Raw genomic sequence first — 18,039 nt, forward strand, 5'->3', positions numbered from 1 at the left:
TTGCTTTATAAAAACAGAACAAGATGGAGAGAAAAAAAGGAAACGTATCAAGAAAAATGTTCGTACGCAGTAAGATGTCCAAGTAAATTCCATCTCATTTAGTTGTTAAACCAATCAGACTGCAAGAGACATTTAAAGAGAAGTTACCTGTGTTATAACGCGTTATAACACAGTCATAACTGTCTCCTGTGTGTCGTCACGTGTCCTGTGTGTACAACATGCTAACAGTATATATCGCGTGTTCACTCCGTGTAAAAATTAAAGAGAGACATATGTTGTGTGTTTAGTCGGCGAGATACAAACCGTACTTACAGCATGTTAACATTAAAAGATACACACTGTCCGTACTCCATGTTAACCATAAAGAAATATGCCCCGTGTTTATCACGTGTTAACCTTAAGTGACACCACATTTGTTTACTCCATGTTAATATTATAGAGCTATGTCCCGTGCTAACTTCGTCTTAACATTAAAGCGATGTCTCCTGTTTTTTCAGTGGAAACATGAAAACATGAAAACATGAATACTGTACATACTCCAAGTTAACCTTAAAGAAATAGGTCTACTGTGTTTGCCCAGTGTTAACATTAAGTGATGCCGCATTTCTTTACTCCATGTTAGCATTGAAGAACTATGTCCAGTGTTTGTTCCATGTTAATTTCTAAAGAGATACATACTACACTTACTTCGTGTTGACATTAAAGATGTATGTCTACTGTGTTTACCTTGTGCTGACATTAAGGAGGTGTCTCCTGTTTCTACTCTGGCTTAACGTTAAAGAGACACATACTGTGCTTTCTGTGTGTTAACCGTAAAGACACATGTCCTGTGTTAACATCAATATGTAATAACTGTATTTATTCTATGCCAATATTAAACAGACATGTCCTGTGTTTACTTCGTGTTAACGTTAAAACGTAAAACTATATTTACACCATGCTAATATTAAACAGTCATGTCCTGTGTTTACTTCTGTAATGCTGTATTTACTCCATGCTAATACTGAACAGACATGCCCCATGTTAACTCCATACACACCGTACTCCATGTTAACCTTTAAGAAATACGCCCTCTGTTTACTCAGTGTTAACCTTAAGTGATACCTGACGTGTTTACTACATGTTCTCTTCAGAGACGTCGTCTTAATCTTAAAGAATAATATCCCTTCTACTTCATATAGAAAAAGACAGAGATTTTCCCTGTGATTACAAGATGTGAATACATAGGCTAGTGTTGTGTTTACAAGCTTTTAACAGTAACGAGATGTCCCGAGATAATAAAGAGATACATACCGTGCTTACAGTATTTCAATAAACCGGGATGTTTCACTTTTTTCTAATATTGGCATCAAAGTGTTAACCTGATGTAAAGTTTTTTTCATAATATTTTTTATCATAAAAAGTAGCATTATTATCGTAAGTATCGCCTCCTACCAAAAATCAATCCTCATTGCGAAAATAGTATAAATTTAATTTCGTACACTAATGTTTTGAAATGTAAAGCATTAGCTCAACTCTCGTGCAAACGTATCTCTCTTGTTGTTTCGTCCCTAATTACCAGAAAATTAAGCCATTAGTGAACAAGATCTCTTCAGGTAAGTCATTTAGCATCGATCGTGAGTAAAACAACTTGCTGATAATATCGCCATCAGTGTAAAGTATTTACGATCATGTTTCCTAGCAACCTACTGACATTTCTATAATTTCTCACTAACAGCCCTTTGGTTGTTTTGTAAACATATGTAGCAGTTTGTCATGCATGATATCGTTAATCAAGATGCGTGACTGATATATCGTGTCAAACCCCAAATTACCCTTTTTTTATCTGCAACACTAAAACCACTTTCACGAGGTATTGCAGGGCACTGAAATAAAATGCTGTCATTAAAGTTAATTTGTGGTTATGTATAATCCAGCTCATAGCAACATCTGTTATTTTCCTATTCATTAATCCACTTGTTGGGCGTGCCAGCTGTGATTTGGGCATGTTGTTTGAGATGCAGGTCAATGAGGGTTAAAAGAGATTCAGCTCATGAGAAGAATGAACATGGTCGATCAGGGCCATACGGCACCATGGATATGTAGGACAAACTGACATTGACGAATGATTGACACTGATTGTCATTCTCACGTTTCATATTAAGCATCTGAGACATGTTTTTCATAAAATATCAACAGAAAAGGAACTTGTGGCCTTTGCAGTTGTTAAACCACATCTGATTCTGCACCTCACTATATTCGTTGAGAGAGTGTCAGAGTCAGGATGAGAGAGTCAGTTTGTTTTAAATTCGAGCAATATCACGAGACCAGAAATAGGCTTCATACATTGCAACAATATGGTATCGAATAACAATATGGTATCGGCGAGACGGCTCAACGCTTTAATCACTAGGCTACAAACCACTAGAAGTGACGAGCACATGGCAGTCATATAATTACTGGGATGGAAGAAAAATAAAACGTCATTAAAAAATCGATTTTGGTTTCAATATAATTCGTTCACGTTTTGAAAAATAATTTGATTTAGATATCTGTTTACGTTAAAACGCCTTATAAACATCGCTTGTTGATGGACAAGTAATTTTTCACAAAAAACTGTGTTTAGTTGTGTTTTTGCATCATGAGGATCGTGTAATCGTTATTGATGACTGAAAGACTTTTTTGAAACATGGATTATGAAGTGTAAGCACATCTATTGCACATGATGATTGAGAAAATGTTGTATAATAGCCCCTTCCCACTTGAGGCGGAAAGAGCCGGAATAATCCGGAATGAGCCGGAATGATCCGGAATGAGACGGAATGCTGTCGGAATGAACATTTCTGGAGACACGTGAAATTCGAACTGAATTCTAAAACTTCTTACTGCACTCCGAATGCATTCCAACTATTCGTACCAACTCTTATAACATGCCGGAATGTTTTGCAAACCTTCAAAATTTCCGATGCTCATTCGACGTGGAAAATATCGAGCGGCATATGAGGTCCATGCGAACTGCATTTTAAAAATCCTTACTGCTTTCCAAGTATTCATACTACATTCGAACTGCATTCTAAGCATTCTGAATACATTCGAAGAACAATGGAAAAGACACGCCATTTCAAAATCCTGTCAGAATGTCCCGAATGCGCCTCGAATGAGTCGGAGTGTATCTCAGTTGCTGCTGAACTTCAGTAGGAATAAGCTTCAAATGTATCGAAAGATTTCGACTTAAGTGAGAATACAGCTCGAATGTACCTGGAATAGCGTCCCGAATGCTCTTCAAATGACCCCTGACGTCATCAGTGCGCCGCCGAATCGCACAAAACGCGTCCAAATGTCACCGAAACGAGTGATAGCATTTGGTATTCTCATCCTTATAACCCCCCACCCCCACCCCCCACAAAACATTGTCTATTTTGTCACTCCTGTCAGCTGGTTGTATAGCGAAAATCATTCAGATCGCAGAAGTAAAAGGATATGATGAAAACCCTGGAAACACAATCATTAAGAATCTGGGATTCGAACCCGGTGTCATAAGTTTCTGAAGGGCCCTCAGGGGACTCACTGTGTGAAATCCTATAACAAGAGAATTTTAAAGCTTGTTTGTTTGAAAGTTGTTTAACCCCGCACTCAGCTGTACGACGGAAATCTATAAATAAACCAGTCTCAACCAGACATTCCATTGATTGACATGGAGAGTATCGATCTCCACAACTGGAATACGATATCAACCCAGGTAGCTGACCACCGGTCTTCGTGAATTTTTGAAAACATGGATGTCAACTGGAATGAAACGTGTAGTCAAATAACCGGCTGCTCTATCTTCACTCACCTTGTGATGTCAAAAGTAAATGGTATTTATTATATGATATATGATTATTTGCACATCGGCATTAATTCCGTGTAAAACCAGCCATGGCACCAGATGTTCGCAGAACAGGTTAGCATGTTGTGGTTTACCTGCAACACCTGTCACTCAAACATGTCAAAATATTTGATTGTATATTGCACTGGCTTAGGAAACATTTCATACAAAGTATGTTGATAGTTAAACGTTCGTAATGGCCCAATGTCCGCATTTGTAACGGTCCATGTTGACGAAGCATGGCTTTTATGAATTGTCCGTCAGTGTTTCACCGTTAAACGTTCGTAAACAATAGCTGGCGTAAGAACATAGAGTATTACTTTTAGTAGGCTTACGAATATCGTAGTGCTACGAATTCTGGACGAACATGGTGAAGACAGATTCAGTTAAAACACCGATTTCAATAAAGAGGTTGCTCATCCATAAAGTTTGTCCTTATCTTATTCCCCGACTTCAAAACATGTCGCTCAAAGAAGCTACCAATTCAATAGCCGATGATGTTACGGGTATCTTCAACACAGCTTTTTTCATCTTGTGAAGATCCCTGGCAATGTGTCAGTAGTAACTAGGTTATGACTTATTGTTGTATGACAATTACGCCATCGAAAGAATTTAGCGAGCATCATGCACGTTCTTCCTCAACGTATATGACGGCAACGCTGCTGTACACGTCAATGTTATTTTGCGATCAATGTTTCTTACAAGGGTTATATAGGAACCTCGTATATTATTATGAGCACCTTCTGTGTGAACTGCATCAACGTTTACCACGACTTGCTGTAGTACTATATCTGTCAATATTTTGTAAGGATTACGTCAACGTCTTTCAAGTTTCAGTACCTTTGGTATAGCAACGATTCTGTGCAAGAACTTTGCTACGCCTTGCAAGAACTATACATTTATCAGCATAGCCATTATGTCAATGTTTCCGGGTTTTTTTTAGAGAATTCATATACGTTTTGCATGGAACATATCGACAACGTGTATTATGTGAAAGATGTGTAAGTATTAGGCAAGAGTGTGGTGATGACTGTGTTCATATTGTGACACGGATTCTATCAACGGATTACATCAAAGTTGTATGATTATTACGTCTAAACATATGACGTCACAATCGGGTAAGTATAAACTGTGAGTTACTCTTTGTATATGTATTACATAAACATGTGTAAACTCAGAAACGCGTAAACTCAGAAACGCTTAGTGAGGATTTGTGATTTTAATTGCATTTACGTATTCAAAAATGGATAAAATAGAAGAGGAGAAACCCTTTTCAGATATCAAGATATCTCTGCCTATAGCAGAGTCGATTGTCCAGTTGTGACTATAGAATGAGCAGGTATTTTTTTCAGCAGTATTACAGCTGTATGATGTTGTTTGTAAACAAATCGGGCCCGAACCAGACACTCCAGTCATTGTCACCATGCAGTAAGAAGAAAGAACGAGTGTTAATGATCCACAATAAAAATGTAATGGCAGCAGGTGTTCGACATGAAGACTGCACATAACAAATTAGACCATTCGCAAATAATACAACCGATCCTGAAAGAATCATACCCGGGTTTAAGTCACCACGCTAGACAGTCAAAAGAAAGTTACGTCAACATATGGCTCGTCACACTCTAGCGTGTATTAAGACAACACTTACCTTTTCAATTATTACCCTGACTACATAACGGATTCCATCTGAAAAACAAAACAAAAATACTTCATTATGCTATACGTAATACTTTGTCCAGCATTCATCACCTAACAGAGTTGTTGTGCTTGTCTGTCCGTCTCTGCATTTTGGAGGTCTGCGTTTTGGGAGGTCTGCGTTTTGGGAGGTCTGTGTTGTGGGAGTGCACCCTTTTAAGGGTATTACACGTTACTGCCTACGGGTAATAAAACTTATCACTTCCGGCCGATATGGCGGCGTTTCAAATATCCTGGAATTACGAAACGTTACTTCCGGATTTTGAATTAAAGAACATTAAGTTTGGGCATTCCAAAACAATACTACACTGTTTATTCCGACAACACAATAAATATATAGTGGATATGGCTTCATCTACAATAAGGTATCTGAAATGACCAACATGAGCGCAAGAGAATAACCAGGTTATCATAAAAAATAAGCTCCGTTTGTTGTGAAGGGAAATCAGTTGGGAAAAATATTTCGAATACAGTCATACGTCCTAAGGCATTCACAAGCAGCAGTTTTATAAAATACAGCATTACAGTGGACGATAAACGAAAGGTGATTATGATGACGAAAAGGATGATAACAATAGTGCTACTCTTTATCAGCATGTCGGCGCTGTGGGGTAGCCTAGCAGTTAAAGAGTTCGATCGTCACGCCAAAGACCCGGGTTCGATTCCCTACATGGGTACAATGCGTGAGGTTTATATCTGGTGTTTCCCACCGTGATATAGCAGGGATATTGTTAAAAGAGGCGTAAGGCACTCATTCACTATTTCAGCCTGTCGATGACTTTAGAAAAAGCATCGGGGATGCGGTAGAGGCTAAGGCTTCATTGACTGAAGTAACTATTGTTAATTACAATTCTTTTTGTGTTCATTGGTAAATTATGTTCCAAATGTCAGGTTTCAGTCTTAGTTCCAAATACAAAGTCAAAAGTAGTAACGTCATAAACTATTTATTTAATATGGGATTCTGTAAAATACAATAATCTGTGATAATATTAGACACATAGACGTAAAACACTTGGAAGGCAAATTAAAACCACGGAATTACCTACAATGTGTTTAGTTGGCTTTTATCAAATTAGCTCATGTAATTATATCTGTTATAACTCTGAAATTTAAAAGTAGAAATGTTAAATCTAATCAGCGTTATGACTTCGGAACTGCCAAACTTAGACGTACTGCTCTCTTTGATTTTAACAGCATAAGCAAACACGGCTTTGATAGATCGTGAGGTGAGCTACGGGACCTGCGGTAACCAACACAAGCAATAGGTTGAAAATAGAACAAAATCTATGAAACATTTGTGTTACGTTGAAGCTAAGAATGTTGAAACTAGAAGCATACGGAGATACTTAAGGATAAAGGATACCATAGATCTACCCAAGGGATACAGCACGTGTGGAAGGTCAAAAGGTCAAATACACAAGGGTCAGCTCCAAAATACAAGCGAAGACAGTGCACGGCGTTTATGTTTCAGTAAGACAACACGTAGGCTGCTAATACGATCCTTGACGAGCTTGACGAGAATGCACGCTCGCCACCCACTGATCAGGATATCAAAGGTGCCATGTAACCTGGGATGGGTTATTCAACGCTGTCTGAGAAAATTGATAACTCAGTTCGATTCATTGCTCGTTTCCTTGTGGCTCGAAGCACGTTCAAGACGACAGGGTTCGATCACTGTGTGATCAGTTGACAGTGTATGTCAACAACTCGAGGATAAACTGTAAGTTAAATGTGTTCAGTGGATGGCATAACGCAACACCGACTTCAATCGTTAGTTCGTCGATATAGCGACTGGAGTGAGAGAACACCTGGTTCGTTCCCTCTTCATTGTGTGATACCACGTGATAGTGATGGGTAACGATGGTGATGATGACGACGACGACGACGATGGGTGATGATGATGAAGATGATGGGTGATGATGATGATGATGATGATTGGTCTTGTTTCAGTTTTAGAGTTGGTGCTGTTTATTATTAAAGGCGTGGCTTAGTAGTTAAAACGTCCACTCGTCACGCTGAAGACCTGGGTTCGATTCCCCACATGGGTACAAAGTGTGAAGCCCATTTCAGGTGTCCCCCTGCCGTGATATTGCTCCAACGTTGGCGTAACACTAACCTCTCTCACTCACTATCATTAGGACATGTCTGACGCGATCTTCGTAGGTATCTCATCAAACAGATCGGAGTCAATGAAGGCTTTAATCGTACACACATACTAGCCTGGGGGTTCTTGCCCACTCAACACGCAGTCCTGTGACAGGGAGTGAGACTTCTCGAAGGAATCACTGCCATGTGGAACCACCAGGGACGTTTCGGAGGATGTGAAGACGTCCCATCACTGCGGCCTTCTGTATGTGCAGTGTGTGAAAAGGGCTGTCTACCTGACGTCTGTAAGTCATTGTTGCTATTCTTGTGACATTAAAGAGACTGGTAACCACCAAACGAAGGCAACAATGGGAAGCGAAAAACCGGGTTCGAGACCCCACATGGATACAATATTATGCGTGAAGTCTATTTCTGATGTCCCCAGCCGTAGTATTGCTGGAACATTGCTAGAAGCGGTGTAAAACCTTACTCACTCACTCACTCACTCACTCAATAATTCAGTTAAATTCATAATTGCATCTTGATTCAAATCAAGATCACACACTGACCGCGCGCGTTGTAGGCGACTAACAGGATCAGGTAGTCATGCTTACCGACTTGGTTGACACATGTCATCGTATCCCATTTGTGTAGGTCGATGCTCATGCTGTTGGTCGCAGTATTGTCCGGTCCAGACTCGATTATTTACAGACCGCCGCCATATTGCTGGTATACAGAGTGCGGCCCTAAACAACAACCCACTTAAGTCAGGTGCGGCCACAAGCAACACCTGGTGACTATAATGACAGATAGAAAGATCGAACTAAAAAGACCACCACGTGCATGGATTCACAGAAAGCAGCAGGTGTTCTAGAAAACCAGGAAGTATGTCGGAAGGTGACTCAAGTCAGTGTATATGAATCTCACATTCAACAAAGTCGCAGCAACTGGCTACCTCCAGATGAATTTCCTATTATCTGAAAACAGATATGTGACACTGAAAACTTTCCACATTAAGCTCTTTTGATTACACGAGCGATCAACCGACTACCATCATCGTCACTGCCACGATTATACCCCTCGAAACGAGCAATACATACACTCAATATTTGCTTTCCATGACGTACAATCAAAAACCGTGTATTTTCCACCTCGGCGAACCGCAGTTGGCTTCCCTTCACGCCCTTCTGTGCACGTAACTATTGTAGACAACATTAACGACAAGAAGAGAAAAACTACGGGCTGGTCCATGGGTCATGCAGATGTGAAAGAGAGGGCAATTGATGGCAGACCCCAATCAATGAACGTCAGTAGATCTGTTGGCGATATTGATTACCTGCAGGAATAGTTAACTTTTTGTGCTGGAAATACCAGATAAGGTGGAAATACCAGTGGGGAAATGACCGTCGGAAGATGACGAAGCAGTAATCGCTGCTGTAGATATGATGTGCGCAATAAAAGTTGTTGATGTCGTTGTACACGTAGTAATAGTAGTACTTGTGATCCTTATTGCACTAGTAGCATTGGTAGTAGTAATTGCAGCCGTTGAAATACTAGTACTCCTTATTGTACAGTAGCATTGGTAGTAGTAATTGCAGTCGTTGAAATACTAGTACTCCTTATTGTACAGTAGCATTGGTAGTAGTAATTGCAGTCGTAGCATTCGCGAAAGAAGAAGTGGTAGTAATTATACTTGTGGTAGAAGATGTCGCTGTAGCAGTTGTAGAAGCTGTGGTCATACTAGTGGTAAAAGTTGTCGCTGTAGCAGTTGTAGAATCTGTGGTCATACTCGTGGTAGAAGACGTAGCAAAGTAAAGAGTGTTGTGTAGTATGCTGGCTGGTATATGGCTAAGAGCGGCGTGGAACTCACTCAATTTCATAATCAATATTTCAAACAGAACTGAAAACAAATGAGAAAGCTGATCATCTGATAATATTTTCGAAAATCAAGGACATTTACAAATTCCACAATCATTACTGAAACCATCCTACAGAACTGAAACCAATTCAGAACCCTGAAGATATGAATATAATTTCGAAAATTCAGAAAAGCAACAAGTTTCCAGTATGCCACAGAACTGAACGAAATTTAGAACCCAGATGATATGAACATCGTTTCTAAAATCAAGAATATTAACACATGCCACAGTCGGTATTACCAGCACGTCACAAGTAGAACAGATAGCAAAGTCAAGTATCAAGCGTAGTATTTTGGCTGGTATATGTCTAAGAGCGGCGTAAAACTCAATTCACTCATTTTCATGATCATTATTTCAAACAGAACGGAAACCAAATGAGAACCAAGAACATAACATATTATCGAAAATAAAAAAAATAACAAAAGAAATTCCACAATAATGATTTCCAACTTGCCACAAAGCAGAAACCAATTCGGAGCCCAGTATATATCAAGAAAGTTTCGAAAATCAAAGAAACGTTACAAAAGTGGAGACCTCCTGAAACAGGAAATCTGAAAATAATCAAAATATTAAATGACCGTCATATCTTCACGTCCATATACATTTCCAATTTAATGACAAGTCCGAGCTACACTTGAACTATAATGGCCGTAGTGGACTGGCTCGATGGAAACAAAGCGAATATCTCTGTCTTTGAGATCTCTCCTTGAGAATCCTGGATTGTATTTAATCAGAGATGCCAAGACGAGGGATCTGTCATAGACGGGAGCTCTCAGCTACTTCTCGCAATCGGAAATTGGCGAGAGAGAGGCGTACAAAATTGAAAGGGGATACCTAAAGGACTATGTACGATTGATAAAGCGAGTGCTCCAGCGTGGGTTCCATGTAACCTAGCATCATCGCATCCAGTAGAGGTCTTTGCCATGCTCTGTCCAGCGTTGCGGAGACGCCAATCTATTAGCACATCTTTCACAAGGACCTGAATTCTATTTGTCGCTCACTTCTGAGGAGTATTTGCCAAAAATGTCTAAAACAGTGATCGTAATTACCTTGTAAACTTTGATTTGAGGAATTGCGTTTGTGCAAGATTTAATCAACACGGCTTTAGAACCAGTTGGTTGATGCTTGTCAGCTCGCCCTGGCCCCGAGGGCCCGTTGTCTTGTCTCATCGATTCTTCCAGATTGAAATTACATCCACGTGGACGGACTCAAACCCCTTTCATATCATTCTGGCAGTATGTGTTGCCAATAACAGTCTCATAATAAAAATGCGTCGACCAAGAATGGATCACATCGCTTCTTTGCCAACGGGCCAATGTTTTCTAAATGGAAGCAAAATATGGACTGCTTTCGTTGGCCCCCATGTACAGAAAAGTCATTGGGCCAGCAGAAACATTAAAATCTTGGAATGAAATTTTGGTGCCGTATTCCGCCTAGAACTGTATCCGACCACATTCTTTGAGACGTGGCGAGGTGCCCGAAGGTTTGACAAAATGACAGACAAGCTGTGGAAATTGATAGACGCGTATACAATGGCCACATCAGCGGTTTCCTTTGCTCAGACCATTTTGAAATAAATCGAGGTCCTTCTGACGTCACGCCGTGACAATTTCATGTCAATGCTAAGATTCGACTATTCCGAGTTTTATTATCGTCCTTTCGGGGAACGAGCCAGGAATGCTAAGGACCTGCTCTAAACTGTATGACGGCGTTAATCAAATAACATATAGCGTGGAACTAGATTTAGACCACCAGGAATTGATTCCTCTTAAATTACCCAATTCGATCCATCTGATCGATTGGGGACTGATAATTCTCTTTCAAGTTGGATTGCAACCTGGAGTTGTATTGTCAATGTGGTTCATCAAAAATCTATACCAATGAAAAAATTGTACAAATGTGACTCTTTTGTATGTTTATGTTTGTTGTCATTTCGAGTCTATTTTAAATACTGATAAAATCATTTCAGGCATATTAGGGTTTGTAAGCTTGGTTTGTGCGTGCGTGCGTGCGTGCGTGCGTGCGTGCGTATATGTGTGCACGTGGGGTGTAGGGGGTGTTCGAAGAGGCTGTGGCCCAATGTGACATTTGACTGAATGAATCGTGGCATGAATTAGCAAAAAACGATTTCAATATCTAGTGATCGGTCATTTAATAGTAATGGTATTGATATACCTGTCCGATAAGAGCAATTTCGGAAAGCGTATAGGCAATAAGAAAATATAATCCGATTTCAGGCAAATCTTGCATTGTAAATATCATCAGTTTTCACCGAGGTCGATATAAAGTTGATAAATACTATAAATGGGAACCGATTTATAGATAGTCGTTCATCTGACATATAATATGATCGCAATACAAGGAACAATCGTTCAGGTCTGGTCCCAAAACAGGGCTCATGTCTAATCTCTGCCACCATGCTAATCTCGCGGGAATTTGCGAGGTCTCGCGTTGATCAATACTGTCAGACAGTTTGGCAATACAAGGCAAAGCCTTACGTGATCGGGGAAAACGATGTTAATATTAATTGGGAGGTAGGTGCAGAAAAAAGGTCTTATTACTGTTAGGCTATCAGGGTCAAGAACCGTTATCTAAGACGCATTAAATGCTACTTTTGCATCAAAAGGTCATATAAGTGTGTCTTTTCACGCTCGTCAAATCACTAACGCGGATTTAACTTTGAAAATGCCGGTTTTCATGATTTTACGCATTTCTTGGTCGGCGCTGAAATTGTACAGATCAGTTGTACTTATAGCTTGAGGAAGGTTATTGACATGCGTGCTGGTGATAGTTGTAGTTCAAATAACGTTAGTATCGGAGATGAGTGAGGGTGTGAGTGCGTGCTGGATTTGTGAGGGTGGGTTTGTGGTAGGTTGGTGAGGGTGGGTTTGTGGTAGGTTGGTTAGGGGTGGGTTTGTGATTGGTTGGGGTTGGTGTATGGTGGGTTGGTGCGAGTGGTTTTGATGTTTGATTTATAAGTATGGTCGGCGTTTGTTTTGGAAGTGTGGACTGATGTCTGGCATTCAGGGTGCGTAGGGGTTGGTTTTGTGAGTATGGGTTGATGTTTGGTATTTAGGGAGGGACTGACTTGATTTGGTAATTATGGGCTGATGTTTGATATTCAGGGTGCGTCGGCGTTGGTTTTGTGAGTGTTGGTTGATGCTTGGTGAGTGAGTGAGTGAGTGGGTTTAGTTTCACGCCGCTTTTAGCAATATTTCAGCAATATGACGGCCGGGGACACCAGAAAACGGGCTTCACACATAGTGACCATGTGAGGAATCGAACCCGTGTCTTCGGCGTGACGAGCAAACGGTTTAACCACTAGGCTACCCGAACGACCTGCTGATGCTTGGTATTCAGGGTGGGTCGGCGTTGGTTTGTGAGAGATGGGTCAGAGATGGTTTGATTTGTGTGAGTTTACTGTTTGGTTCATGGGTTGATCAGAGTTACAATGGGAAGCAGTTCTTGACGTCTTTAAGGGTGGATTAGAATCAGAAATAAGCCCATCTTCATAATCTAACCTCACAGCTAACAGCAGCATCAGTGACTGCTCAGCCACGTAGCCTCTTTGTTCAACAGCAGTCCCTTCAATATCACCACCATAAATCAGGAACCTTCACGAGGATGTTGTATCCCCACAAACTCATTTATCCAGTAATTAAATCCCTGCTTAGACAGAAAACGGAGATGGAACCATTATGTGACGTAAATAGTGCTATATTCCTCCTCAGTAAACCGACATTATGCCAATTAACATTGCTCAAAATAAAGTTTAATCTAACTTTTGACGTTCAAAAGTTATGAAATCTTAGAAAGGAGCATTAAAGGAATGGTATTAGAACAAACCAAACGAGATGAAATCGCATTTCTTCTGAAAAGACATGACGGGATCCAGACGATGTCATTCAGCTATGACTATAAGGTACTTGCTAATGCAAACTCATTTGCATGTTGGTCTTTTATATGCCTTGTTTAATCAAACGTGTTCAGACAAATGTGAAACCACAAAAAATATCCCGAACGAATGACATTCAAGCGTCACGGAATAGTTTGGTCTGAAGTTGACTCCATAAATATTTCGACAACCTTCTCGCATTTAAAACTTATGAATGATTCCGCTGATATATGTCGTAGGCTAAAGAGAGTGAGTTTAGGTTTATGCCTCTTTTAGCAGGCATCAGAAATTGTTTTCACACCATGTGGGGAATCGAACCCGGTTCTTCGGCTAAGATGACTATAGATGACTTGATGTTCTTCATTAATGTGTTGCGTAATGGTTACGCTCCTCCAAGGTCGGTGAAGTGACATCCCTACACTTTAGCATCCAGGTTCGAATCCCGCAGGCGATGCACATTTCATGACAAAATCATTCACTGTCAACAAACCAGTGGGTTCCGAAGCTATATTTACTAGGCTACCCCACCGCCCCAGTAAACGGTAGACGGCGGTAAATGTACAACAACTCAAATATTTCCCTGTAATTTGTTTTCAAAGTATTCTGCAAAAGTGTCTTTGAACGCCATGAGGCCAGAAGTTATGGATCTAATCGTCTTTCTTTTGTGGTACGCGATTTTTCGGAGTGTATTCTTACTCCTTCGTCACCTGCTAAGTACTCATAAATTTAAAGGACTTGATAATGAACCGGCAACATCCTTAAGGTAGCATTGATTCCAAATGTTTGGCCTGTCCCTGACCTCCGGTGAAAGAGGAAGAATTTACTCAGAAACGCCGTGTCCCCCCAAAATAAAGAAGTTTCATAAATTCTCACCTTCATTCTGCAATAACTCATCAATGCATTTCCCCCCGTGATATTCCTGGGATATTGCTAAAAGCGGCGTAAAATAAACTCCCTCCCTCATCAATGTTACCAGCAATCAAGTAAATAATCTGGACCACACATTCCAGTGATCGACAAGATGACCGCCAGTCTATGTAACAGTGGTACAAGGACACACGTCAACCAAGTAATTGAGCCTGACCAGCTGGTCCTCTTAGCTGTCTGTTACAGCCAGCATCGACTGATGAAGATCATGAAGATCAATTCAAATCCGGGTGTTCATGGATGCATATCATGCACATACTGCAAATGTTCACACCGCAAATGTTATATCCTGTTATAAACACCAGCGTCCAAAATTGTCAATAACAACGCAATAAACAATCTCTCGTTGATTTAATACCATTGGACAAAAAAATGACACGTGTTGACATAAACCGCATCATGACGTTCCGGACACGAAACAAGGCTATCGGGATATTGTATTGGTTCACGTCTCCAAGCAGGAACGGCGGGAATCCAGTTGTGTACGTTGTCTATTTTCAGCATTCACAGATGACTAAACTTTACATTTGTCAACGCAAGACAATCTGACAAACCTGCCATGGTAACTACCGCGGCGGCTGATTTTATTTAATCGCTGGTATTACATTTTTAGCTATGTTCAACACGCGCTCCCATTTAAGTGACAATTTATTAGGCAGGCTTTGTGCTCGGCAGTCGCAAAATCGGTGGTAGGATTTCGTTCGTGCGTGTTTCACCGATGGATTGTTAAGAAGCTTTGAGTCGAAAAACTCCCATTTTTTACGAAATTGGTCAATTGTCTGATCTGGCGATGATCCTTGTGTGGGGGATTGACCATGTCGAGTACAGCCAAGTTGATATTGAAGTTTTTCTCAATGTAATTACTCGTCGTTCTCAAGAAAATGAAATTTATTCTCCTTTGAAGCGAACTAGAGAGGAAATTTTCCACAAGAAAGAACCCTGCTGGGCTGTACCATGTCAACTGAAAGACGACACCAGAAGGGTTCTCTTGAAATAAAGATAAAATTATTAACAAGCACTAAAGATGTGTGCGTGAAGTCACCTTACCTTTATCGAGGGCCGCCATTTAATACAGCAGTCTCGCAGCGAATGCAAGCATTCTGCAGCGAAAATTGCCACCTCCGCAGGAGCAAAGACTTTTTCGGTTTTTGTGACAGGATATGGTCTAGAAAGGTCCAAGTGTTGGAATCAATGGCACCGGTCTAGAATGCGTAAAATGAACATCTACCTTACTGAGTCCTTTAAAATTGTCAATACCTACCACAAAGACGCGAACTGGCAGTCGTGAGTATTTCCTCCTGCGCAACATAGACCATGGAGCCTTCATCACTCAATTAGCTTTTCAACTTTTTCTTTGATCTCTCTCATTTGGAAAAAAACCCCTGATATCCGAACGTCAGGAGAGCCTGGTTGCAGCATGTCTTGTAAATAGTACACGGCCAAGCATTGTTTCGTTAGATACTTCCTGTATGACCGAGTGAGTCAGACTGTCCGTGTGGCAGAAAATCTAACTGGTGTTAGTCGTAGAAGTGTGATCCTTTGGATCAAAACGACAAACGTTGTTATATCCTATCTTGCCAATCTGGAATTCGCACTCATAATTGCCGGATCCTATTTCAGAAGAGGAACGCAACTCACTTGTCTCCGAGTGTCTGAACCAGGTGACTTTTACTTAACACTTAATAGTTCTTTACGCTTCCTCTCATTGACTATTTCAATGATGAAGGCAACTACAAACGTAAATGCAAACGTTCGTTGATGAAAGAGGCTCGGATGACCTTCTCAAGACACGGATGGTAAAACATTCCAAATGAATGAAGCACAAATGATGTATTCATTATAAGAGTCATCAATGTCACACATTAAAAGAAGTGTGTATAAGACACTTTTCCAAACGGAGGTACAAATGACACATTTGCTAACATGACAGACATAAATGACACATTCCCAAATGAATGAGGTATCAGTGATACATGTTCCCAAATGAAAGAGGACTCAGTGATGAACATGCTCAAATGAACAAAGTGAAACATTATCTAACATGAAGGAGGCATCAGTGACATGCATTCCCAAGTGAAAGAAGCATCAATGACGAATATTCCCAATGAAGGAAGCATAAGTGAAACATTATCTAACATGAAGGAGGCATCCGTGAAACACTATTCCAAATGAAGGAGGCATCAACTGAAACACAGTCCCGGATGACGTAATCACCAATGATACACATCCCTGATTAAGTTTATTCCTGGTTTTAATCCTTTCTCAACTTGGAACTAGATACGTATATGTTCAGTCATGACCTGTTGAAATATGTTCACGGATTAATGACCGCTCTCTGATTCATGTTTTTGATACGTCTGTACCTTCAAACACGTTTCACCATTCTTTGAGATTTGGCGGACTGGGCATAATACAAGAGTATGTTCCAGAAAGGAACGGGATGCAATTGGGTATAATGGCAACCGTCTAGACACGCTGATTGGTCTACAGGGACGTATTTTGCTCCCCTTATTTTGCTTCGAAACACTGAAACCTTATGAAAGAACGCAACCATGAAAAAATAATTGGCTGTACTGATTCCTGCAGAGCTGCGGTTTAGATCAGGGATTCTGTTTGTCTTTGCTTTTATAAAGTGTTCCTTGTTTGCATAAAAAGTAGATTCCTACATCGTGACGGATTTTATTTTTATACATTTGTTTCTTCTGGTTTTGATGTTCAAGGACATTTCTTCATTTAATTTAACTTCAATCAAGTGAAATTGTTTACTAGAATAATACTTTTTTCCTGATTAATTCCTTTCTGAACCGAAATTCATGTACGTAAAGATTTTAAACGGATTAGAATAACAAAAGCACGGCGTAAAAAACCTGTAGGAATTCATCGAGCAATTATTCTGCAGTGCGGTTTATTTTTTATCACAACAATAACCTTTATAGAGCTTCTTTACACCTTGATTCATCGATTCCTTGTTTTTTTTATGTTTCCCCGTTTCGACAGGGATCTTCCACATAAAATCTACTTTTAGATGGGGCAAAAGACCGACAACTCCCTTGAGAATGTAGCTAGTATTAATACTAAGAACTGACTGTTCAAGTATTAAATGGGCCTTCGTTTCAACACAGATTGAGTAGGCCTAGGGACAAGTAAACTGAATTATAGCAAGGGTTAATTTTAGCAGTACGCCACGGATTTTAATGTATTTTCGTCAAATCGAATTGCCGCCTCTTATAAAAGAATAGTGGAATGATTTGCAACCCTGCGATCTATATACAGACATTCTTTGCAAACGCTTCGATAAGCAGATCGATAATAATTGATTCTTCGATAAAGCTAAAGCGAGACCATATATGCTTTCTCCTTTTCCGCCTCCCAGCGGCGTTGGAGTGCCGCCATTCAACTCTTACACCGGAAGTGCAGACGTGACATTTCGAGATTAGGCGAGACAGACGTGACTTTGACGAGATTTCAAGTACAGAAGAATGCCGCAAGCTATATTAAGAAACTGACTACCGTGAAATGCTGAATCAACAAGGCAAGGTGGGATCTCGCATAATCTTTTTTATACACTCTTATTCCCAGAATTCGAGACATCTAGTTTTCTCATGGGCGACAGTTTACTAGCCAAAATAAATCTGAAGTACATGCTCGAATACATTGAGTAGATTGTAGTA

At 40.2% G+C, this 18,039-nt stretch overlaps 1 protein-coding gene across 2 annotated transcripts in view; it reads right to left on the bottom strand.

Moving 5' to 3' along the window:
• Window positions 1-18,039, bottom strand: part of LOC137290375 (D(4) dopamine receptor-like) — a 99,169-nt gene that overhangs the window by 63,728 nt on the left and 17,402 nt on the right. The window contains exon 2 of one of the 2 annotated variants that reach the window (XM_067821268.1): window positions 5,496-5,533. The exons of the other annotated variant lie outside the window; for it this stretch is intronic. The gene's annotated coding sequence lies outside the window, so the exon portion shown is untranslated. The remainder of the gene's footprint in view (window positions 1-5,495; window positions 5,534-18,039) is intronic. 2 annotated transcript variants of the gene reach the window in all.

Source organism: Haliotis asinina, chromosome 1 (assembly GCF_037392515.1).
Source record: "Haliotis asinina isolate JCU_RB_2024 chromosome 1, JCU_Hal_asi_v2, whole genome shotgun sequence".
In the NCBI taxonomy this organism is placed as follows: domain Eukaryota; kingdom Metazoa; phylum Mollusca; class Gastropoda; order Lepetellida; family Haliotidae; genus Haliotis; species Haliotis asinina.